Source organism: Corvus hawaiiensis, chromosome 3, assembly GCF_020740725.1.
Source record: "Corvus hawaiiensis isolate bCorHaw1 chromosome 3, bCorHaw1.pri.cur, whole genome shotgun sequence".
NCBI lineage: Eukaryota > Metazoa > Chordata > Aves > Passeriformes > Corvidae > Corvus > Corvus hawaiiensis.
The window spans coordinates 108,348,035-108,372,063 of record NC_063215.1 but is presented as its reverse complement, the minus strand read 5'-3'; the positions used below and the strand labels follow the sequence as shown (position 1 = coordinate 108,372,063).

Below are 24,029 nucleotides of genomic sequence, written 5' to 3'. Positions count from 1 at the left end.
GGAGGAGTGCCACTCCTTCCATCCGTGTCTTAAACTCCTTGGCTTCCAGGAGATTGTACAGCTTCTGGAGCGGCTCCGTTTCTTCCACAGCCGGAGGTAATGTGACCTGGGCTTTTGGGCGGTGTAGGAGGCGTTCATCAGAGGTAGCCTTCACCCTGGAGAATAAAACCAAATGCGGACCTGTTGGTGATCATACCTTCAGTTAATTGTGAGCAGAACATCTTGGGGAGGTTTCCTAATGATGTGATTTCAAGCTAGAAAATCCTGATCTGAAAAACAACGTGAGACCTCATGACAATCATTACAGGAGACAATCTGCAAGCAACATTCTCACCAGTGCTTACTCAGGAAAACCAAGGATGAGATGCATCTCACTTATCTCCAGACAGCTTCCCAGGTACACATGTCGCACTGCTTTGTGAGGAAAGAGAGACGCTACTTCCATGTTTAAATGCCTCATCATAAGGCAGGTGTGTGTCTTATAATAAGGAAACTCATCCCTCTGGAGAAGTGTCTCTACAGCAGGCATGACAATCTGGAAAAGCAGCTCAGATGCATCTGAACAGATGGATAGGGGCATATCTGAAGGATCCAGAAAATCCGTAACAGGGATAAAAACAGAAGCCAGACATCCCAGCACTACGCTCATATGATTGCTTCCCTAGAGACTAGATCCACAGCTTAACAAACCCACTGGGAACAACTCTCTTGGATCAGCCTGTCTCTTCCATGGGCATGGGAAGATCCTGACTATGCTACTGAGGCATGTGGTCACTCTCCTGCCAGCGCTGAGCATGAGAGAGCTAAATAAATCCCCTCTGTTATCAGAGGACAACAGGTACAAGTAGCTCTCCCACTGGTAAGAAGAGACAGCAAGGACCAAATTCCTGTCTCAAATGCTGATTGCAGCACAGGGGGAAATAAACCAAACATGCTGTCCATCAAGCAAACAGTATGAAGGACAGGAATGTCAAGACAAAATGTCCACATTGAGACACCTGTTGACCAAAGTTGCTCAGGAACTGGCTTGCTACTTACTACTCATCTTGGTACTGTCTGAGGGTAAGAAAACCATGACTCAGGAAGGCCAAACCACGTGCATGGGAAGTGCTATTTTGGGGAACGGCATCTTGCTTCTAGACTGGGACTTCTCATCAAAACACCCATCTGAAAAAGACTGCTCTCAGAGGAAAAAAACCCTGCTTGAATTTACTTGTCCCAAGTGAGGCAGCGGAGACATGGCCCTCTCACAGCCTCCACAGCACTGTCCTTGCCACTGCACTGGATCTTCTGAGCTGCAACCAATGGGTGTCTTTTTGTCGCCCATTTTTTGCGGAAACCCTTCCAGAGAAGTTGTGTTCAGCGTAATGCAGAAGGAGACATTTTTTATGATAGAGCATTTGTAGGGAAAGGAAACAATCTCTGGCACAGGTCATCTCCACCAGAAAGATTTTCCTGAGGAAGAGACATGTAAAGCTTGCCACGTGCTTTGTCACATCTAACTAAAGTGCTCAGTACCGTTTACTAGAAGGCAATGTGGCCTGGGGCTTCTTCGAGCCATCGCTCCTCTTCTTCACAGGCTTCTCGACAGATGGCTGTTCACCCTTCTGCGTTTCCATCCCCTACAAAGGCATAAAGAAACCCCATGGATCTTTAGAATGTAAAATAGGAAATTACCTGTTTAAAACACAACTTATAACCAGGATCACTGCTACCAAGGCTTGGGCAAACCTTTCCGAACTTACAGAAGGAAACAGGCCAGAGGTTCAGTGATGCCAACTCTTTGTTTTCAATAGCCCAAGGCAGGTTATGGCTGCTACCATACTGAGCAGCAGTCTAAAATCCCCAATTCATTCCTCTTGAGCATAAATGGGAATAATGCAAACTGGTAGGGAACTAATGCTCTTAAAGGAAGCTGCAGAAAAATTTGGACTCTTTGGAGGTTGGCCCATTGTGTTGGAAGTTGATTTGATTCCACATTCACTCTCCCTGTTGCTGCACAAAGGCACACTCCCTTCTATAATGTAGGTAAAAAGAATTAAAAAACCCCCAGGCAAACAAATGATTTTCCACTGGATGCTGCTGAATTCACCAAGCTTCTTCCAGCTCCACAGGGCATGACAGCAAGACAGCATTCCCAGAAGACAGACAGTAATTGTAGGAATTGGGATTGACTGGGACTGGACTTTTGTATATTTGGAAATTTTCTTGGCACTACTGCTTCCTGTGTCTTTTGCAAAGACTCTGTTATCTCCAGAAGCACTGTTCTCACTTAATTGCGTCACTGGGGGCAGAGTAGGGATAGTGGGGTGGGGGGTTATGCTTAAATGTAAACCCATTTTCTCCTCTTTCCCTTCCCTGTTTGTGGCCAATATTCAAAATATCCAATACCCCACTTTTCCCCTAATACTATCAGTTCCTTTGTGCTCTGCAGATGAACAGGCTACGGATCAACAGTTCATTCCCAGGAGCAAATTGATTTGGCAGAAAAAGAATGAGATAAGATTAGGTATGTTTGATGTCATATCAGCAGTGGCAATACTTGCACAAAGGAGACATTTCTCCTACCAAGCACTTACTTTCTTCTTCATTCTTGTCAGAATATCTTCCAGGTCACGGGTGGAAAGAGATTGTTCCAAAAGCCTTTTAAATTTTTGGTGATTCAGCATCATTTTCACCATCTCCTGTCCATAATGCCTAAAACAAGAAAGAAAGAAAGAAAGAAAGAAAGAAAGAAAGAAAGAAAGAAAGAATAGAAGGTGAACAAACAAAGGAGGAGCGTTAACAGAATAAGCTGATACCTTAACCTCAGCAGCTGCCATACCTGCATGAGAAGGCATTACCTACTCAGCAAAGAGAGAGATTTACCTCCACTTGTCACTGCACAGTGCTGTCAGCTGAACACAAGAGGCAAGAGGAGAACGTGGGGCAACAGAAAAATACAATCTCACTCTGAAACTGTGGGTGCGCTTCTGTGGCATCGAAGGACCCCAGGGAACAAGCAAAACACCTCTGCTTTGAGTCAGAGCTTATTAGCAGTGTCTTGCTGCCATTGCACAGTAATTTGCCTTTCTTTAACTGGCAGGGAAGCCAGGACCAAATGCCTCATGCTTGCTTTTGATTATTCTATACCATATGTATGCACAGGGACAGCTAGTTGCTCATGCGTTCTTGGCAGCTATTAATGGGAATTGAATCCTCAAAGTAAGGGGATTTGGGTGGTCTGGGTTGATTTTGCCACTAGGAAACCACAGTTTTCTTCAAGAAGCAATTTGGAGGTCATTCAGCCACAGATAAGAGCATTATAGAAATCTGCAGAAGAGGTTTAGAAAGACTGAATACATTGGCTAAAGACCCCTGGAATATTTCTAGGAAAGTCTTAAGTTAATGAGAAATAGATGTATGCGATCCTTCAGTGATGAACATTAGCCAACATTTTGGCTTTGTCTTGTGCACCTAAAGGCCAAGCAAAACTGTTTGACTGGCTCATCTGATGGCTCTTTTGATCTCAGGAAGGAATCATTCAAGTCCCAGGAAGTTGGCAATGCTCCCTCTTGCGGGACAACCTCACGTTCCCCAGCACAGTCATTTCCCCAGACAAGCCAGGGCAGTGGTCACAGCACCAAGCCTGACAGAGCTCAAGAAGCCTTTGGACAATGCTCTCGGGCACATGGAGTGACTCTTGGGGGGCCCTGCACACAGGCAGGAGCTGGACTCGATGACCCTGATGGGTCCCTTCCAACTCAGCGTATTCCGTGACTCTGTGAACCTCATCCACACAGTGAGGGAACTTGATATTTCCTTTAGCTTCCACTCTTTTGTGGTTTTGCCCTTTACAGCCAGACACCCAACAGTTTTCCTGTTTTAGGAGGTGAAATGAAGATCATTACCTTGTGTCCTTGTGACAGTCCTGAGCAAGCGTCCCTGCCGCGTGCGCCAGCCTCTCAGCCCTGGGCGTTCCTGCGAGCTTCGTGACTCCAGTTTTCTCCATCAAGGACAGGAGGAGTTGGGCCGCGCACTTCCGCACCTGGACGTGGCGGCTCCTGGGAAGAAGAGAGCGGACACTGGGGCACAGGGAGCAGGGGGACACAGCGCAGGCCTTGGCCAGAGCATGCTCCCTGTCATTGCTGGGGGAAGGAGGCCTGGGTTCTCCCTGACACTTGGGACACATGTAGAAGGTTCTGTCCGCAGAGAAACACAAAGTTAGCACTGTACAGAAGGACTGCCTGCAAGCAAGAGCGAGGAATTCAGTCTCCTTGCACTATCTGATACTCAATGTCTTTCCCCAAATTCACTCTGAGAAAGGGGGAAATTAAAGACAACCCAGGCTGACCCATCAGGGGCCAGCCACTACACAGAGAGCCGCAGCAGGATTGAGGATATTTCCACCCATTTACCCCCAAATCTGCAGACCTTGGGAAAGAAACAAATGCAGGGAAAACATGCTGTGGGACATGAAGTCGAAGAATATCCAGCAATGCAGCCAGTTTCTTCTGTGAGGCTTGGCAGGAGATACATCTGAACGTTTCCCCCTTTTCCAAAGCTGAGGAAAGGGTGGCAGTCAGTTTAGCCAGCTTGTCCTGTTCTAGACAGTGTCTCTTGGGGACTATCAGGCCCAGCACCAACACTTAAGGCAGCACCTGCTTCAGCTGTCCCATGGCAGTCGGCCTGTGAAGGTGCCTGTACAGTGATTCATCATCTCAAGGCTAACATGAGACATCAGTTTGAATAGCAAGTGGGGCTCTAAGGCCAGGACAGTCCTACAAGACGCCTCTTGGCAGGAGCTGCACCTGCTGTGCAGGCTGTGCCACACCCAGCACGTTCTCCCCCATGTGCTCCATGCCCCAGCAAGAACCCTCCTTACTTCTCAAGTGAATGGCATAATGAGGATGCATGGTTTTTCCCAAGGCCTCTGTGGTTAGGGCTGTGAAATATCAAAGAGCGCTCACAGCTGCAGTTGCAATTGTCCCTCTTCCCACAAAACCACAGGGCTCTATCCTTAGCCTTTGCAGGCACTTTCACTTGCCCACCATTCACCACATCTAGGCAACTCGGACAGACTGGGAGAACTCCAGGAAGCAGCAGCAAGCTGAGTCAGGGGAGGTTGAGGTTGGATATCAGGAAAAAGTTTTTCACCCAGACGGTGGCTGGGCACTGGAACAGGCTCCCCAGGGCACTGGTCACAGCACCAAGCCTGAGAGAGTTCAGGAAGCCTTTGGACAACGCTCTCAGGCACATGGTGTGACCCTTGGCGTGTTTGTTCTGTGCAAGGCCAGGAGCTGGACTCAATGATCCTGATGGGCCCCTTCCAACTCAGCATATTCTACAGCTCTGTGATTCTGTCAACTAAAGGGCTGCACGAGGGCAGAAATAGGTGACAAGAGGAAAGAAGTGAGGTTGATTGGAGAATCAAGTCACTGAGATCACAGAAGATGCAGGATACAGGACCCTTCCCTCCCACCATTCCCATTCTCTCTCTCAGCCCTTCTCCCCCCCACACAATAGAAGGTGAAGAATATCACTAAGAGAAGAAGAACCTACTGGACTCCACTGTCCATGAGAGCAGTCATTGCTCGTGCAGGAGTCACATGCTCCACCATGACTCCCAGGGTGTGACTGGCTGCTTTCTGGACAAACTCTGGGGAGTTCCACACCATCTGGAGAAGGACCCGAGCAACCTCATCCACCTCCGAGTCCATGTCCTTCTGCAAGGTCACAAAGAGCTCTCCAAGAGTGACGATTGCAGAGTAAGACACCTTTGAGCGAAGGTTGGTCACCTGGGGAAGTCATGAGGGGAAACATAAGAATCACCTTGAAAAGAAAACCAGTTGCCTTAGACAAAAGTCCCAGGAAATGACAACACTTCCCGCTGTGTCCAGGGGAACACAAAAGCACAGGCAGAGCAGAAGAGCACAAGCACAGAAAGGCACTTAACTCTGGCACCTACTTGTGCTAGGCCTCAGGCCTGCTTCCTGCAGGCCTAAAACATATTCTTTAACTTAAAGTGTTCTACTTAACTCTTCTGGAATGTCCACTGCTTTGGTTTTAGGCCCTTTTATTCAAAAAACAAAGAAACAAATTAAAGCAAGGGCTGCTCTCAAGCCATAAAGGCACAAGTCATAAAGACAAAAGAGTCATTTGCTCCTGTTTGAAAAAGCAACAGCAGCAGTTGAAGCCCTCAGCCAGGAAACAGAAAACACAGGCTCAAGTCTACAGACTAATTGGCAGTGTTGAATTACAGCTTGGGCAGAGATTTGGACTGCAGCAAATAACATAATTAGTGTCTCCGCTTCTGCATTTGCACGTTGCATTGTAATGGCAGCTCGCTCCAAGAGGAGCGTGTCAGATGCCCGACCTACCAGTAAATAGAGCTACATGTGCTCACAGATCCTATAGAGAGCTGACAGACATGAGAAAGATAGGGTCTAGAAACAGAAATGAAGGCAGTCCCTGAGCACACAGGGAGATGAACAAGCACATATCTACTCCACACACCGTGTAAGAAGCACGGAGGACGATTCAGAACAATGTTCTTACCTCGTTGGTAAGTGCCAAGCAAACCTCACGAAGTCTACAAAGAAGGACTTCTGAGTGGGACTCAGCCAGGTGTTTGATGCTGAAGAGTCCCTTCTCCTTCAGCTCCCTGAAAGGCAAGTACCAAAAAGATTGACTTTCTCTCCACCCAAGAACTAGGCAGCACCCTCTGAATTTACCAGGCTGGTGGCTCAGTCAAACAAAGGGAGGTGCTTTTCAAGCAGTACTTGATGAGATCGTGGAACTCGCTGCCACAGGTTGCTGTGGCTGTCCAAAGCATACACAAATCCAAGAGGCAAATAGAGGGCTTTCAGAGTCTTCTTCATTTGTGGCCGTTTAACAAGACAGCCTTTCTGAAGTCTCTGGCACATGAAGTCCCAATGTCAGTGCTTCCTGGAGGCTGTGAGACCGTGCCATGCTGCTGTTTCTTGTCACCTCCCTGTACCTGTCCCTGAGACACAGTCCCATTGGGCTGTGTCTGGGGCATTTTCCTTCTTTGCCAGCCCCAGCAGGCAGTTCAGCAGTGAGAGTCTGCACTGGCACTCTGTAGCTGAGTTTCCACTCTGCAATCTAGGCCTGTCTGTCACCCACTCCACTCCACCTCACACATTCCCCAGGAAAGCAGCAGGATACCCCAGAAGATTCCACACCAGGGCAAGAACAGCTGAAAGTCTGGCTTTTCCCAAAAGCCCCTACCTAAAACAACAGCAACATGTTATTTACAAGGTGCAAACATCTCCCTCTCTCAGCACTTGCTTTGTGCAGGACCTGAGCTACAGGAAGGCGCGTGATGCATCGGGGCTGCAGCGCAGGGCTGGCGGCTGATGCCACGGGCATCCCTGCGTGTCACCCGGACCCCCCCACAGCTGCAGAAGCTCTCTGCACCTCACAGGGCACCAAACAGAAATGGGGAAGAGAAATCCGAAGAGAAAGGGCAGAGCAAAGGCGACTGCACAAGGAGATGCATCGCTGCAGATTTTTCATGCTTATCCCAGGGTGAATGGAGTCCTTATCCCAGTGTGAATGAAGCATCCAGCAGTGAGTAGATGATAACCCAGACATCAAAAAGACAACCAATATCACCTAATATTTGTGGGGTTATCACCTCTGGGCCTCTACAGGCCTCCTTCTGTCTGTGTCTAAGTTTGGGACACATTGTGAGTATTGACAAAACATCTCAGGCCCATATGAAGCAGTGAGAAGGAAACAGTTGAATTGCAAAAGTGCAAGATTCCTAGAGGATTTTATTTCTTTTTCCTTCTCTTCTGCCATGAGCCCCTCAGGACTAATGACAGGCTGAGTGACTCTATAGCACAACTCAGTGCATTTCTCAGAAAGAAGAACTCCCTGTAGCTGCTCCTGGGACTCACATGCGGAAGGTCACAGGCAGACCCTGACTCCTGCATCTGCTGCCAGCAGTGGGGCCGGAGACAAATCTTACTCAGTCCCACTGGGCCCCGAGGCACCCAAATCTCTACACTCCAAACTGCTGCCATCCTGCTTCTGGCTTCAGCCAGCAAATCATCTTGTCCCACAGCTTTCTCTCTTCCCTCAAGATTTCCTTTGCAGCTCCACAGAGCAGCAGGCAAAGCAAGGAAACAGCACGGACCTGCTGCAGCTGGAGCACTGCTGCAGACCAAGGCCAAGAAAAGGCTGCTCTCAAATCTTTATCCTCTCTCTGCTCTGGAGTGGTTTCACTGGTGCCCCTCGGCCCTCTGGGCTGTTGGGGCTCAGAGGCACTAGCAAGATGCTCTCCTAACCTACCTTAACGCTAAGAGGGAGACAGAGTGAACGGGGCCTTTCTTACCAGTCATCGCTGCTGAGCAAGGAGAGTGCCTCGAGCAAGGACTGCTGTGGCTCCAAAGAGGCTCCGTCCTTCTGCCCCTTCCCACGGAGCGGCTCCTCTCGGCGCTCGGCACCAGTGGCCGTCTGCGGGGTCACTGTAAGGAGAGGGTCAGCCATGAGCGCTGCAGCCCCGGGCAAGGCACCCCGCCATGGAGCGGCCTGCAGCCCCATCTCCCAGCCAGGCTTCCATGAGGTACAAACTGGCACTGGCTCAGAGAATTCCCTGCTCTCTGGCTCCTTGCTTTCTCCCAGCCCCCCCAGCTGGGCACAGCTCCTTGGCTCAACCTGACAATTGCCCACACAGCGCCAGCTCCCAAGTGCCACAGGTACCACAGCCAGCGGCACGTTCCTGAGGCCGCAGAGCTCCCACTCCCTGTGAGACAGTGCCCACCAGCAGGACTTGCTCCCCACGAGGGACCCCTCAGCTGCCTCTCCTGTCTCAGCGCCCTGATTTCCCCGAGCCCTGAGGACAGAGGCACTCTGCAACTCCCTGAGGAAAGACCTGCAGCTGCCTCGTGACAGCACCAAGCCGAGCCTGAACAAGCGAGTCCTGCTGGGCCCGGCTGAATCCCCTCAGAGCAGCTACCAGGGAACAGCGATACCTGACCCTTCACACCTCACAGCGCCTCTGTTCCCATTGGCTTCAAATATTCTAGACAGAGGGCAGCTGAGTGCACTTACATTTCAGCCTGCTCTTGGGAAGGGAGTAGTTCATGGATTTTGTTCTTTCTAAGCATCATGAATCTTTACTATTTCAGTAAAGTACACACTGGCTGTATTTCAAAGATGCTGAGGTGAAATGTGTTTGTCATCAAATGGACTTGTGTGCACACTGTGCAAGCCTAAGCTTTCTCTTGTGGAAAAATGGAATCTCTAGCCCAGATGGTTGATAAAAAAGCCTTCCAAATGCAAATTGATGATAAGAATACGTAAATACAGATGCAAATTGTTGGCAGACACAATCTCTTGATAGTCAGTTTACAAGGTATGAGAAAATTCAGATGATAAATGCATCTCTTAAGAAACCCACTTGTCATCCAAAGGACTGTTGATCATCAATTTCATGTCATGCACTCAACAGGTCGTTTTCTAATGTGTACAAGGAAACATCTGAGCTGTCTCAAATGATGGAGTTTAAACATTGCACAGAATCTAGATGAACTGCTCTAGACTCTGTAGAAGTTTTGCGCTACCCTGCATGTTCTCACACAGTATGGAGGAAGCGTAACATCAAAAATATTCAGATGGGAGCTAATCTGGCTGTCACTGATGTACCCCTGTCACTGCCATCAGTGGTGTCACTGCAGAAGGATGTGGATGTACACATCTATATTCAATAGGAATGGGGAGCCACGTCAGGCTAGTTCTGGTCAATTGTGAGCATGGAAGTAGCATGACTAGAAAAGAGCACTCAAAGTATCATTCCTAGCTCCCTTCTTCTTCTCTCACCCTACTCAGGATCATAGCACAGGCAGGCTGCCCTCACAGGAGAGGCAAGAGCCACTAGGGACTATGTGCTGTGTATTCACTGCGGGCAGCAAACAGCCTGGGAGCACCAGGCAGCCCCTCCTGGCTGTCACCTGCTACACAGGCCGCTGTATTTGGGTGGGGTGACACAGGAGGTGCTGCTTGTTCCCTCTTGGCATTGCAGGCCGTGGGATGGCAGCGGCGAGAAGCCATTGGGCGCTTCTGGGAGCAGCAGCACGGCTGCACCAAGTGGCTGACTGCCATGCAGAGACAACCCTTGCTGGGAGAGCAGGAAAGCTGGCTGCAGAGGCGGACAGCAGCACAGGCAGAGGGCCAAGATGGAGAGTGGACAATTGATCGTGGTGGTACTCGTAGGTGCACAGTGAGCACACCCTGCCAGACTGCCCCGAGCTCATCCCTGCAGTTACAGCTGCCTCCTGGCACCAGTGCTGTAGTTTGCTCTATCAGGATGGGCAAAAGCCAGAGCTTAGGTCTTTACCACTACTTTATGCAGCTCAGCTTTCCAATGGATCAATAAGAACCAACTGCTCCAGTTCTGCCGAGCTGGAGTAACTCAAGAGTAGATTTGCTGTTCATTCTCAGCACAGGCTATGAACCCAAGATCCCAGCTGTGGTGGCTGAGGCAGGAGGTGGTTTGTGCTCCTTGTGCAAGGAAAACCGGTGCAGGAAAAAGCTGCTGTGGAGCAGGCTTACCTGAGGAGTTGCGTGGGAAGCTGCCGTCTCCATGGATGATGGGCTTCTTGGGCAGTAAGGGCACGTTGTCCTGCTTCCTCAAGACCTTCTTCTTCAAGGCACTACCAGGGTGTTTCCTCGGCACACTGGAAGCTGTGCCATTGACAGGCGGTAGGCTAAAGCCTGCAGGGACCAAAGAGGAGCTTGGAAGTGGAGGGTGACAATGGAAAGGCCCAGAAAACTTGCTGGAGCTGGGTAACATCTCTTTGTTATCCCAAAGAACTTCAAGTATAACAGTGGCACAGTACCATGGGAAAGTGATCACAGACTCCTAGAAGAGTTTATGTGGGAAGGCACCTTTAACCACCATCTAGTCCAGCCCCCACGAGCAGGGACATCTTCAGCACGAGCAGCTTCCTCAGGGCCCCATCTAACATGGCCTTGAACACCTTCAAGGATCGATCAACAACAGCTTCTCGGGGCAAACTCTTCCAGTGTTTCATCCCTTTCATTATAAAATAAATCTTCCTAATATCTAATTGAAATCTACCCTCTTCTGGTTTAAAACCAAACTGCAGTGATGCTTCCCCGAAGAAACAAGGAAACCCCAGTATTGCTTTGCTTTTGTTTTCCTGTTTCAGAGGCTGGCTGGGGAAGTTACCAAAAGAAAGCGCAGATAACCTTGCGTGATGCCCTCGGGCTGAGTGCTGCCTCCTGAGGTCCCTGCTGCTGCCCTGGGGCAGCGCACACAGCACTGCAGTCAGAGCCCCTCAGCCCCGATTCAGTCGGCAACGCTGCTTGCTCCTGGGGCTACAACAGAAGCACTGGCTCGGGGCTTCAGCACAGCTCTACAGCACCAGCTCCTCAGCAGGGAGTGGTGGGAGAAGGGTCTCTGGGGTTTTCATTAGAAGGAGTTGAATTTTGTTTCTTCCAGGTTGCACCTTGGTTGAAAAGCATTCTTTTGGACCCGCTTTTCCTGGAGGCTGCTATCCAGGAGAGAGTCTGAAGCCCCAGTGTACTTTGCAAGACAGAATTTTACACTCTGAAGGACTTCAGAGGGGAAGGTGGGAAGCTGATATTCTGTTACGGACTCAGTGAGGCCATGGGCAAGACACTTCATGCCTCTCCATTTTTCTTTGGGGACCGGAAATACATCCTATGCAAACTCCCACTCAGATGCAAATGTAACAGCCCCCCAGTCTGAGGGCAACACTGTGCAGAGGGCAAGCAAGTGATCAGAAAGGACCACAGGTGTAGCAACCACTTACTTGCTGCAGCTGCATCCCCGGGGTCAACTGTCTGTGGAGGCAGCTGCAAGGACGTTTCCTTTTCTCTCTCTGTCTTGATCTCTTTCTCCAAAAGCTCCATTGGCTTCCGCTCTAAGTTCCTTTGAGCCAACATTCCCAGTGCAGCACGGACCTACATGCAATGGGAATGCATCACAGACTGTAAGCAGAGACACACAAACCAGACACAACATCTCATCAGGAGCACAGAGTCCATAGAGTTCCACAGTCCTTGATGCAGCTCCATGTACATTCCAATGGTTTCTGAAGAATGCCTCCCGTCCTCACCTTGGCAATTACACACAGTGAGGTGGAACACTTTATTGCCATAACTTCCCACTGCTCCAAGGTACTGTTTCTCAGCCTATGTCAAGAGGCCCTGCTTGAAGCAAGAAAATCACAGGAGTGCTCCAAGACAGATGAAGAGCCCACGTGACCAGTGAGCAGGCAGTTCCCTTCCTACAGGCCATGGCAGGAGAATAAAAACCATGTGCAATACGCAGCAAGGAGGGGTAAGTAGCTGTTGCTTAACACTCATGGCCAGGAATTGCAGCTGTTTCTCACTTCTGGCTTCTGAAGGACTCAGCTGCTCTCGGAGACCGTGAGGCCAAAAAGAGGAGTCACGTGAAAACAAGTTGCAGAAACATTGATGTTAATGCGTGGAAAAATTGAGAATGAGAGGGCTGTGAGATACAGCAAGAAAAGTAACCAGGAAAAATCAAACTCTCCCATTTTATTTTGCAGCCTTGCTTACACTCAGCATTAGAATCCTTGCTTCTGTGCTTCCCAGGATGCACTTTGCCCACATTCACTGATGTGTAGCTTGCTCTGCCATTCAGAACTTCTCTACAAGGGCCTTTGTACATAAAGAATGCTTCTGGCATGACCTTAGCACCGTCTCCAAACCAGTGACCTTGCCACCACTGGAAATAGCCAAGCAGTTGCTCTGTAGCTGTCAAATATATTCCCAAGAGAATCCCCATCCCCCAAGAGTGGAAGATTATGATTTTCAGGGACATTTTGGGCCTAGCACTAAACAGTCACTGGAAAGGAAGTCTGCTCATCCCTGTCCTTATCCCTCACCTTTCCAAAGCCATCCTTCAGGGCTTCGGCACTCGTAAGGCCAGCACTGGTGGGGTGATCCGTCTCCTTGGCCTGGCTCACTGGGAGGCCTGTTAATGGAAGCAAAGGTTCCTGTAAATCTCTGGCATACTTCAAGCCCCCAACAGCGCCATGCTGGGCAACAGGCAAGACAGCTTCCAGATTGCAGAGCTCTGGTAAGACCCAGAGATTGTATCTGAGAGCAGCAAGCTACATATGCCTAGAACCTCTCCCAATGGATGGGCTACTGCCACAGTGCACTGGCAGCAGACATGGCATTGCTCTGTTGGCCAGCAGAATGAAACCTCCTGCATGATGGAGGCCTCAGCCCTGGATGCTGGAGAGCCGCTGTGTTTGATAGAGAAGGGCAGAGACGGAGCTTGCTCTTGACAGAGATTCTTATCTGCCCTAATTCGTGCTGATTTTAGTAAACATCTTCTTCCCGGTTCCTAAAAGAACTCCCGGGTTCTAACACCCGTAAGCATTTAGATCAATATTTTCTTCTCTTTGTGGCAATATTTTAGAGGACATGAAAAGAAAAGCTTAGGATTGCAGGAGTGTTAGCCAAACGTGAATTGTGTTCTTGAAACTGGATAATTTGCTTTCCCCAAGGATTTTCATTCTAAACTGTGTGAGATTGGGCCACTTTCAGGCCAGTCTGACTAAAGGCTGAATTTTCTAATGGAAGTGGAACAATGTAGGTCATTCTGAAACACTCTCCAACAGAGCCGTTAAAACTCAGAGGATGAATCACTCTTTACATGGCTTCACAGAGGATAAAAACACGCAGCAGCAAAGTAGCAAAAAATCAATGTCTTAAATCAGGATTTTTTGCCCAGCAAAATGGTCAGCTTAATCATAAAAAAGAGTTAGATGTGGGCTTTGAGGAAGGAGGGCTATTCTGGATTGGAAGGCAAGGCCTTGGAAGGTAAGAGCATCTGAGAAGTTGACAGGGAAACTACTGACTCCAGGGTAACCTCCTTGGGACCAGTGCAGTCAGTCCCAAGTGCAAAGTGGAAACACAAAATATAACAGAGGCCGCAATGCAAACCTAAAGCATCTGAAGCTACGTATTTAATGGGACAGACCACCTGGAAACTTCTAAAGAGCTGCACAGGGAAACATGCTCCTGCCAGCAGCCACTTGAGGCAGACCAGGGGGACACCCTGACCCACTTGCACAGAGCCAGCACAGGAACAGCCTGGCCTCTGGGCTGCCCTGGGACAGCAGGGAGCCCAGAGGCCTGTGCTTTCCAGGAATGGCTCAGCTGCACACGCACCCTCCTGCTCCTCTCCCGGCCCCACAGCTGAGCAGCCCTACAGCTCCACGGGGCACTGGGAGCAGCACAGCTCAGTGCAGGGGGCACATGCAGGGCAGAACTGTTCCCTGGCAATGTGCCCAGGCTCTCTAGGCTGGCACAAGAGCCTTCCTCCCGCCAGAGAGCGGCCCAGCTCCCGCCTTACCTCTTTGTGAGGCTGAGCCATGCTCAGCCTTCACCTTGTGCTCCCTGGCAGTGACCCCGGGGGCAGCGCTGCTCAGCTGCCCCTGCCGGGGCTCCTGGGCCAAGGCCCCCTGAGCAGGCTGCGAGCGGAGACCTGCACTGCCAAGGTCGGGCTTCCGCGCATCCGTCTTCAAGCCAAAAAGTTCAGCCAGTTCCCTTGGGAACAGAGGCATCCCAGGTCCTATCACACACCATGAATTTTTTCCCTTCTTCCTCTGGGTGTTTGTTGTAGACTCAGAAGAAGCTGTAGATCAGGTACAAGGGAAGAAGTGAGTTAGTTGAACTCCCACCTTTACAATCACCACAACTAATGGGTGAGGCACTCGAGGGGTTATTTAAATATTGAGAAGATCACTTTGTTTTTATTTTTCATGAAACTAGCATCACTATAATTGCTCTGAACTGTATGGAGCTGGCAGGACAGGAGAGAGCGGTTCCACTACTTTGCTTCTGTGCTGCTCATGGCTCATCCACTACTTGGGGATCCCTTTCCTTCCAAACAGTTGGCAACCCACAGGGGTCTCTAGAATTTGACAATTCCACCTAGGAAGTAATTGCTTTCCAAAGCCAGTTTTCAAGGCCTTTGTTTCTGTAACTCCCCCTCAGTTCTCGGTTGGGTTTTGTTGGTGGGTTTTATTTCTCTTTACAACAAAGGCAGTGCTGGGACACAAACAATGGCACCACGTGTTAGAAGCAAAAGAAGATTTGCAATCAAATTTAGATGTCCCCACTATTCAAGCAGCCCATATCTGTAGGGAACACATTGTTCATGCAAACGTCCCAGCTTTCTCTGCTTTGTTGCTCCAGGAGTTTATTCCCTGCTTTCCTTCCTGCAGAGACACCCAAACCCAACATAAACATGACCTGCCTCAAAACATTTCTGATCTTCGCTAATCCTGACAATTCAAAATTTTCTTAATGGAAACAGCATGGTGCAGGTTAATCTGAAATGCTCTCCAATGGAGCTTTTGAAACTCAGAGAACTAATCATTCTGTACAGGCCTCCACCAATGATAAATCGTTTTTCTGCATCAGCAAAATTGTTTCTTCAAATCTCATCTCTCCTATCATTCCATGCCCAGAGATGGCAAAGGAACAACAACCCTGGCATTGAGGCTTTGAACTTGAAAGCAGGGACTGACACACATGCACCAGACACCGCATTTGGTCTGGCACAACTCTTCTTGTCAGGGATCAGGCAAGGCAGGGAGGGGGGACAAGGCAGAAGGCATCTCCTCCCCCAGCCTCAGCCTGCAATACTGACACGGGCAGAGAGAGTCGGGGAAGAGATTTGCCATCGTGAACCTGCCATAGGTGGCTTTAGGCTTGTGCTGTCAGAGGATGACAAACTCTGATCCTGCATAGGCTGCATCCATTTGGAAGTCTCCTTCCCCTTAACTGGAACATTCACAAGGCCTTTCTGTCTAAGGAGGTTTCCCTATTTCTCCCCGTGCAAAACCAGGCAATGTCCATGAATCTCCTTCAGATCTCAAAGGGTTCAGCACAGAAACTGCCCCAAGGGAAGGTGTTCTCCTTCAAAGGCAGGAGGAAGGAGTTGGAACATTTCTCCTTTCATGCTAAATGTCTTTTTTTCTCTACTAATTATGACCTTAGAAAGGGTGCAGGGAGATGAAAGGCATGTGCAGGATGGAGAGGAATGTTTTCTTTTCCTGTGGTGCATTTCCCGAGCCCCAAGGTACCAGTGCAGCTCCTGGAGTAATTTTCACTGCACCACCGGAGCACACTCCCAGTGACCAGGCTCTGGGAGAGCTCATCAAGGAATTGAAAGGAATTTGAAGACATTTAAACCAGGATGGTTTTCAACCAAACTGTCACAATGCCACCCCTGGGTCAGCATTCCAATGGTCAGTTTAGGACAGACATGCCCTGTACCTACTTGCATGTTCAGAGTTCTTCTCTTTGCTTCTGCTGCTGGATCTTGGCCTTGAGAAAAGGGAGGACAAAAGAATATATGAGCGTGTAGAAAGAGAAGGGCATGGAATGTGTGTAGCATCAAAGGAGGCAAACCTTCTTAGCATGGTCCCCCTGATGAAGGAGGAAATGCAACACATAAACCCAACACGATGCAAAGCTGAGGAATTGTCCTTAAGCTTTCAGGTGCTGGAGTCCCAGAGAGCTTGCCAAGCTCCGGCTGAAACACAGCAGTCATTCTTCAGCTTGCATCAGACCTGCCCAGTTCTCTCCTTTTGGAGCCAAGTGGCTCCTACAGCCTCTGTGAAGCAGCAAGAGCTGCTGAGCTGAGACACAAGTCTGTATGGAGGGCAGCTACTTTTGTTCTCCTGCCCAAGCTTGACTTTGCCTGCTCATGCCTTACACTGGTGACAGTCTCGGGCTACATGGGGTCATAGCACTGCTCTCTCCTGAGAATGACAGTACACCTCCTTGCTCTTTCAAGGACAAAAAGGCCTTTTCCAACTCAGCTGCTAGGTAAGGATATTCTGATTGCACTTTAAAAGCCCTACGGGCGCTTTTCAATTGGAATGATACTTCTGTGACTCCTGCTTTATCCTTGTCACTAGGATAAGCTTGACAGCTACATTTTCTCACACATATATCCAAGCCAATATCTTTGCATCAGGTACAGTCCTATAACTCTTCTCTAGCACCTTGCCCTCTTTGATCTTAAGCCCAGATCGAAATACTAAACATGGATCAGATTATACATCTGTACCCCAAGTTTTATCTGGGCTCTGGTTTCACGGTGGAGGCCCAGGCACAGAGAAGTCACGCCTGACATTTACAGGAGCAGCACCTGAATTTGCAGACACCTCCTCAGTAGCCAATATTTGCCCTGACATATCCTCATGGCTGCAGAAGTTGACAGTCAAGGATCACAGTATTCAAAGGTCTGCAGTATCCAGATCCATGCAATACAGTTCCCAAATGACAGCACAAACACCACAGAGGGAATCAGTAGCCAAGTCCAGCAGAGGACCTGTTCTGAGGTGCTCTTAAGCCCTGCCTCCTAATCCCCACAACCACCTCTGCTCTTAGGGCATATGGTGTTGGCTTTGCCATTGTGCTGGATCACCACAGATGGGCAAAATGGGGAATACACTGAGGTTTGCCTAAATACAAGGGAGAGATGACTGTGGAAAATAACCTCACGAGACGGGAAGTGCGAGGGGAACAGCACACTGGAGCAGCAGACACCTTGGCTTACCTCATCTCCTGGGACTCCTGGAAATCCAGCTGCGGAGAGCTTGGGACAGATGCTGCCACACTGCTCACAGGGGGACTCACTGCCTTGCGTATTGGGGGGATCAAAGGTGGTCCCAATGACCCCTTCTTCATATCCCCACCTCTGGAATGCACAGGCATCAAGGAAGCCTGGAAAGAGCAGAAGACTCAGATCAAGCAACCAGCCTTGCCCCCATTCATGCCTGAAGACATTTAGCCATGCTCTTAGCTGGGACCTGGCAGAGATGTCAAACTGATGGAGCAGCTTGGTCTAGGACAGGGAATGGAAAGGGAAGTGGTGAGGGAGAGACCATGTCCCACATTTGCCACCGCTATCCCTGTGCTCACTTCTCTGGAAATGTGGCTACATTCCCAGATGGCATCCACATGTTTGGCACCAAGATGTTCTGCGGTGCCACTGCCTCCACTGGCCTTTTGGATCGTATGGGAATGGCCTTGGATCCCTATTCTCTCCCTGTCTCTAAAGCACCTAACAGCCAGTGCTGATCTCCAGCCAAGTCCCCACAAAGCCATCCTGCAGGATGTCCAAACCTGCTTTTCTCAAGCCCCTCATTTCTGCTGCTGCTTCCCTTCCCTCGTACAGTTCCCCAGCAGCCTTTGAGCCCCGATGCTGCTGAGCTCTGGGCATGCTCAGTGCTCTCCAGCTCCCACACATCCATCATCTCAGGCTCACTGGCATTTAGGAAGTTCTGCTGAGCTCCCTGCCCTGCTGCTCTCTGGAAGGCCTCTGCCTGCCCAAGTTGCTCCAGGGCCCCCATGCCATGTCCAGCAAGCGGGGTGGAGGCAGCGGGGGCAGATGCACACCCTTCCTTAGCATCCCATTGTCCCTGGCACAGCTAAAGAGCCAAATCAGGCCCTGTTCAAACTTCAGTGGAAGGATCAGTTCCTCTCAGGGATACGCTGGGCCCTTTCTCAGCAAGGCTTGAATCAAGTACACAAGCCTTGGGTTGGACATTCTGTTTACCAAAGCTGTTGTTCATCTGCCTCCTCCTGCACCCCACGGCAAACCCAAAACAACTGCAGGTCCTGGCCCTGCTGCAAAGGCAATCGTGGGGGTGGGCTCTGGGCTGCTCTCCCCATGGCCACCTGCCATCCCTTCCCTCTGGACAAAGCCATGCCAGAATGCACAAAGCTGCCCAGAAGCTGAGGAAGTCTAGAAATAGCATCAGAGACAACTGGGCACAAGGGCATGGCTGTACAACTCAAAAGCTGACACAACCTGGAACTGACTTTGCAGGACTGCCTGTTCCAGCAAACACCTTTCTCCGTCCAAACCGGACACAGCTGACAGAGAACAGCACCAAGACACAGAGATGGTTCACACATACCCGTAGTTTACTAAATGTAGAAGGATTGGTTCACAAGATTGGCCAACTTCAGCTGCTCTGACTGCCTGTTGGTGTTTTCTCAGCCATAAGACAGAGCAGGAGCCACAAGAGAGCCAGAAACCATTCAAAGACCTCCCCTGCTATTGATACCCGCTGAGGACATGAAGCCTGCACTACACACCCACTGCAAAGGCAGCCTGAAGTGCAGTGTCCTGCTGAGCTCTCCCTTTGCTCAGCTGCTTCCCTGGCCTCACACCACAGCAAAAGGTCTCCGAGCTCTGCCTACAGCACATAAACTGAAAACCTTCCACACAGGACTCTAGCTTCATTTCCTTACCTTCCATCCTTTTCCCTCTGTACTCAACTCCTGGTTTGCTCTACTGTCTTCGTCATAGCTAGTGCCATTTTTCCCATTCTCCTGCTCTCCGCTACATATTTTCTTTGCATTTGAAGAAGGAGAGCTCTTCTGGATGGGAGGCAATTGCTTGGAGGGAAGGAGCATAGAGGGAGATTGCACGGTAAATTTCTTGGCAAGAGTAGCCAAGTCAGTCAGTCCTGTAAAATGGAAACACAAAATAAAACAGAGGCCACAATGACAACATAAAGCCTCTGAAGCTACAATATTTCATGTGAGAGATTCCCTGGAAACTTCTAAAGAGCTGCACAGGGAAACATGCTCCTGCCAGCAGCCACTTGAGGCAGACCAGGGAGACACCCTGACCCACTTGCACAGAGCCAGCACAGGAACAGCCTGGCCTCTGGGCTGCCCTGGGACAGCAGGGAGCCCAGAGGCCTGTGCTTTCCAGGAATGGCTCAGCTGCACACGCACCCTCCTGCTCCTCTCCCGGCCCCACAGCTGAGCAGCCCTACAGCTCCACGGGGCACTGGGAGCAGCACAGCTCAGTGCAGGGGGCACATGCAGGGCAGAACTGTTCCCTGGCAATGTGCCCAGGCTCTCTAGGCTGGCACAAGAGCCTTCCTCCCGCCAGAGTGCGGCCCAGCTCCCGCCTTACCTCTTTGTGAGGCTGAGCCATGCTCAGCCTTCACCTTGTGCTCCCTGGCAGTGACCCCGGGGGCAGCGCTGCTCAGCTGCCCCTGCCGGGGCTCCTGGGCCAAGGCCCCCTGAGCAGGCTGCGAGCGGAGACCTGCACTGCCAAGCCTGGGGGTCTGCACAGCATCCTTGCAGCCAGCCAGGGGTGGGAGGGCACCAGGGTGGGGAGGCCGCACAGGGCCCTCCTTAGGCATGGTCTCCATCCACTTCTTCCTTGAGGTTTTGTCTACAGAAGAAGCTGTAGATCAGGTACAAGGGAAGAAGTGAGTTAGTTGAACTCCCACCTTTACAATCACCACAACTAATGGGTGAGGCACTCGAGGGGTTATTTAAATATTGAGAAGATCGCTTTGTTTTTATTTTTCATGAAACTAGCAGCACTATAATTGCTCTGAACTGTATGGAGCTGGCAGGACAGGAGAGAGAGATTCCACTACTTTGCTTCTGTGCTGCTCATGGCTCATCCACTACTTGGGGATCCCTTTCCTTCCAAACAGTTGGCAACCCATAGGGTTCTCTAGAATTTGACAATTCCACCTAGGAAGTAATTGCTTTCCAAAGCCAGTTTTCAAGGCCTTTGTTTCTGTAACTCCCCCTCAGTTCTCGGCTGGGTTTTGTTGGTGGTTTTATTTCTCTTTACAACAAAGGCAGTGCTGGGACACAAACAATGGCACCCCATGTTAGAAGCTGCAGAAGCTTTGCACTCCCCATGAGATGTCCCCAATACTCAAGTAGCCTGTATCTGTAGGGAACAAATGGGTCATCCAAATATCCCACTTTTGCTCTAATTCATGGTTCCAGGGATTTATTGCCTGCTTTCTTCTCTGCAAAGAAACTGAAACCCAACACAAACATGACCTGCCTCAAAACATTTCTGATCATGGCAGTTCCTGACAATTCAAAATTTTCCCAATGGAAGTGGCATAGGGCAGATCATAAAACGAAGACCTGTCTTAAATCTGGAATTTTTTCCCCCTGTAGAAAGGTCAGGTCAATATTAAAAGAGATAGCTCATTTCTACTCCAAAATTAATCCAGAAATGCCACCTTACTTAGCCAGCAATACTTCTCCCCAGATGCATTCAGCATTCCAGCTGCATATCAGCAATTAAGGAGTCATTCCAAAAGGGCCGTGCCCAGGATTTGGCAGAACAAACTCTGAGGCAAGGGACCAGTGGATCTGATCCCTTTTTCTGCATCAGCAAAATTATTTCTTCAAATCTCATCTCTCCTATCATTCCATGCCCAGAGATGGCAAAGGAACAACAACACTGGCATTGAGGCTTTGAACTTGAAAGCAGGGACTGACACACATGCACCAGACACCGCATTTGGTCTGGCACAACTCTTCTTGTCAGGGATCAGGCAAGGCAGGGAGGGGGGACAAGGCAGAAGGCATCTCCTCCCCCAGCCTCAGCCTGCAATACTGACACGGGCAGAGAGAGTCGGGGAAGAGATTTGCCATCGTGAACCTGCCATAGGTGGCTTTAGGCTTGTGCTGTCAGAGGATGACAAACTCTGATCCTGCATAGGCTGCATCCATTTGGAAGTCTCCTTCCCCTTAACTGGAACATTCACAAGGCCTTTCTGTCTAAGGAGGTTTCCCTATTTCTCCCCGTGCAAAACCAGGCAATGTCCATGAATCTCCTTCAGATCTCAAAGGGTTCAGCACAGAAACTGCCCCAAGGGAAGGTGTCCTGCTTCAAAGGCAGGAGGAAGGAGTTGGAACATTTCTCCTTTCATGCTAAATGTCCTTTTTTCTCTACTAATTATGACCTTAGAAAAGGTGCAGGGAGATGAAAGGCATGTGCAGGATGGAGAGGAATGTTTTCTTTTCCTGTGGCGCATTTCCCGAGCCCCAAGGTACCAGTGCAGCTCCTGGAGTAATTTTCACTGCATCACCGGAGCACACTCCCAGTGACCAGGCTCTGGGAGAGTGCACTGAGCCCATCAAGGAATTGAAAGGAATTTGAAGACATTTAAACCAGGATGGTTTTCAACCAAACTGTCACAATGCCACCCCTGGGTCAGCATTCCAATGGTCAGTTTAGGACAGACATGCCCTGTACCTACTTGCATGTTCAGAGTTCTTCTCTTTGCTTCTGCTGCTGGATCTTGGCCTTGAGAAAAGGGAGGACAAAAGAATATATGAGGAGGTAGAAAGAGAAGGGCACGGAATGTGTGTAGCATCAAAGGAGGCAAACCTTCTTAGCATGGTCCCCCTGATGAAGGAGGAAATGCAACACATAAACCCAACACGATGCAAAGCTGAGGAATTGTCCTTAAGCTTTCAGGTGCTGGAGTCCCAGAGAGCTTGCCAAGCTCCGGCTGAAACACAGCAGTCATTCTTCAACTTGCATCAGACCTGCCCAGTTCTCTCCTTTTGGAGCCAAGTGGCTCCTACAGCCTCTGTGAAGCAGCAAGAGCTGCTGAGCTGAGACACAAGTCTGTATGGAGGGCAGCTACTTTTGTTCTCCGGCCCAAGCTTGACTTTGCCTGCTCATGCCTTACACTGGTGACAGTCTCGGGCTACATGGGGCCATAGCACTGCTCTCTCCTGAGAATGACAGTACACCTCCTTGCTCTTTCAAGGACAAAAAGGCCTTTTCCAACTCAGCTGCTAGGTAAGGATATTCCAATTGCACTTTAAAAGCCCTACGGACGCTTTTCAATTGGAATGATACTTCTGTGACTCCTGCTTTATCCTTGTCACTAGGATAAGCTTGACAGCTACATTTTCTCACACATATATCCAAGCCAATATCTTTGCATCAGGTACAGTCCTATAACTCTTCTCTAGCACCTTGCCCTCTTTGATCTTAAGCCCAGATCAAAATACTAAACATGGATCAGATGATACATCTGTACCCCAAGTTTTATCTGGGCTCTGGTTTCACGGTGGAGGCCCAGGCACAGAGAAGTCACGCCTGACATTTACAGGAGCAGCACCTGAATTTGCAGACACCTCCTCAGTAGCCAATATTTGCCCTGACATATCCTCATGGCTGCAGAAGTTGACAGGCAAGGATCACAGTATTCAAAGAACCGCAGTATCCACATCCATGCAATCCAGTTCCCAAATGACAGCACAAACACCACAGAGGGAATCAGTAGCCAAGTCCAGCAGAGGACCTGTTCTGAGGTGCTCTTAAGCCCTGCCTCCTCTTCCCCACAACCACCTCTGCTCTTAGGGCATATGGTGTTGGCTTTGCCATTGTGCTGGATCACCACAGATGGGCAAAATGGGGAATACACTGAGGTTTGCCTAAATACAAGGGAGAGATGACTGTGGAAAATAACCTCACGAGACGGGAAGTGCGAGGGGAACAGCACACTGGAGCAGCAGACACCTTGGCTTACCTCATCTCCTGGGACTCCTGGAAATCCAGCTGCGGAGAGCTTGGGACAGACACTGCCGCACTGCTCACAGGGGGACTCACTGCCTTGCGTATTGGGGGGATCAAAGGTGGTCCCAATGACCCCTTCTTCATATCCCCACCTCTGGAATGCAAAGGCATCAAGGCAGCCTGGAAAGAGCAGAAGACTCAGATCAAGCAACCAGCCTTGCCCCCATTCATGCCTGAAGACATTTAGCCATGCTCTTAGCTGGGACTTGGCAGAGATGTCAAACTGATGGAGCAGCTTGGTCTAGGAAAGGGAATGGAAAGGGAAGTGGTGAGGGAGAGGCCATGTCCCACATTTGCCACCGCTTTCCCTGTGCTCACTTGTCTGGAAATGTGGCTACATTCCCAGATGGCATCCACATGTTTGGCACCAAGATGTTCTGCGGTGCCACTGCCTCCACTGGCCTTTTGGATCGTATGGGAATGGCCTTGGATTACTATTCTCTCCCTGTCCCTAAAGCACCTAACAGCCAGTGCTGATCTCCAGCCAAGTCCCCACAAAGCCATCCTGCAGGATGTCCAAACCTGCTTTTCTCAAGCCCCTCATTTCTGCTGCTGCTTCCCTTCCCTCGTACAGTTCCCCAGCAGCCTTTGAGCC

At 49.9% G+C, this 24,029-nt stretch overlaps 2 long non-coding RNA genes across 2 annotated transcripts; both read right to left on the bottom strand.

Moving 5' to 3' along the window:
• Window positions 1-2,657: 2,657 nt before the first annotated feature.
• On the bottom strand, window positions 2,658-5,583 carry LOC125322489. Its single transcript, XR_007202029.1, has 3 exons — window positions 5,542-5,583; window positions 3,891-4,043; window positions 2,658-2,697 (listed from the first exon to the last, which is right to left on the bottom strand). It is a non-coding gene; the product is annotated as an uncharacterized LOC125322489 (long non-coding RNA).
• A 153-nt stretch (window positions 5,584-5,736) lies between these two features.
• LOC125322574 lies at window positions 5,737-8,485 on the bottom strand. The gene is made up of 3 exons (XR_007202098.1): window positions 8,342-8,485; window positions 6,538-6,643; window positions 5,737-5,777 (listed from the first exon to the last, which is right to left on the bottom strand). It is a non-coding gene; the product is annotated as an uncharacterized LOC125322574 (long non-coding RNA).
• Window positions 8,486-24,029: the final 15,544 nt, after the last annotated feature.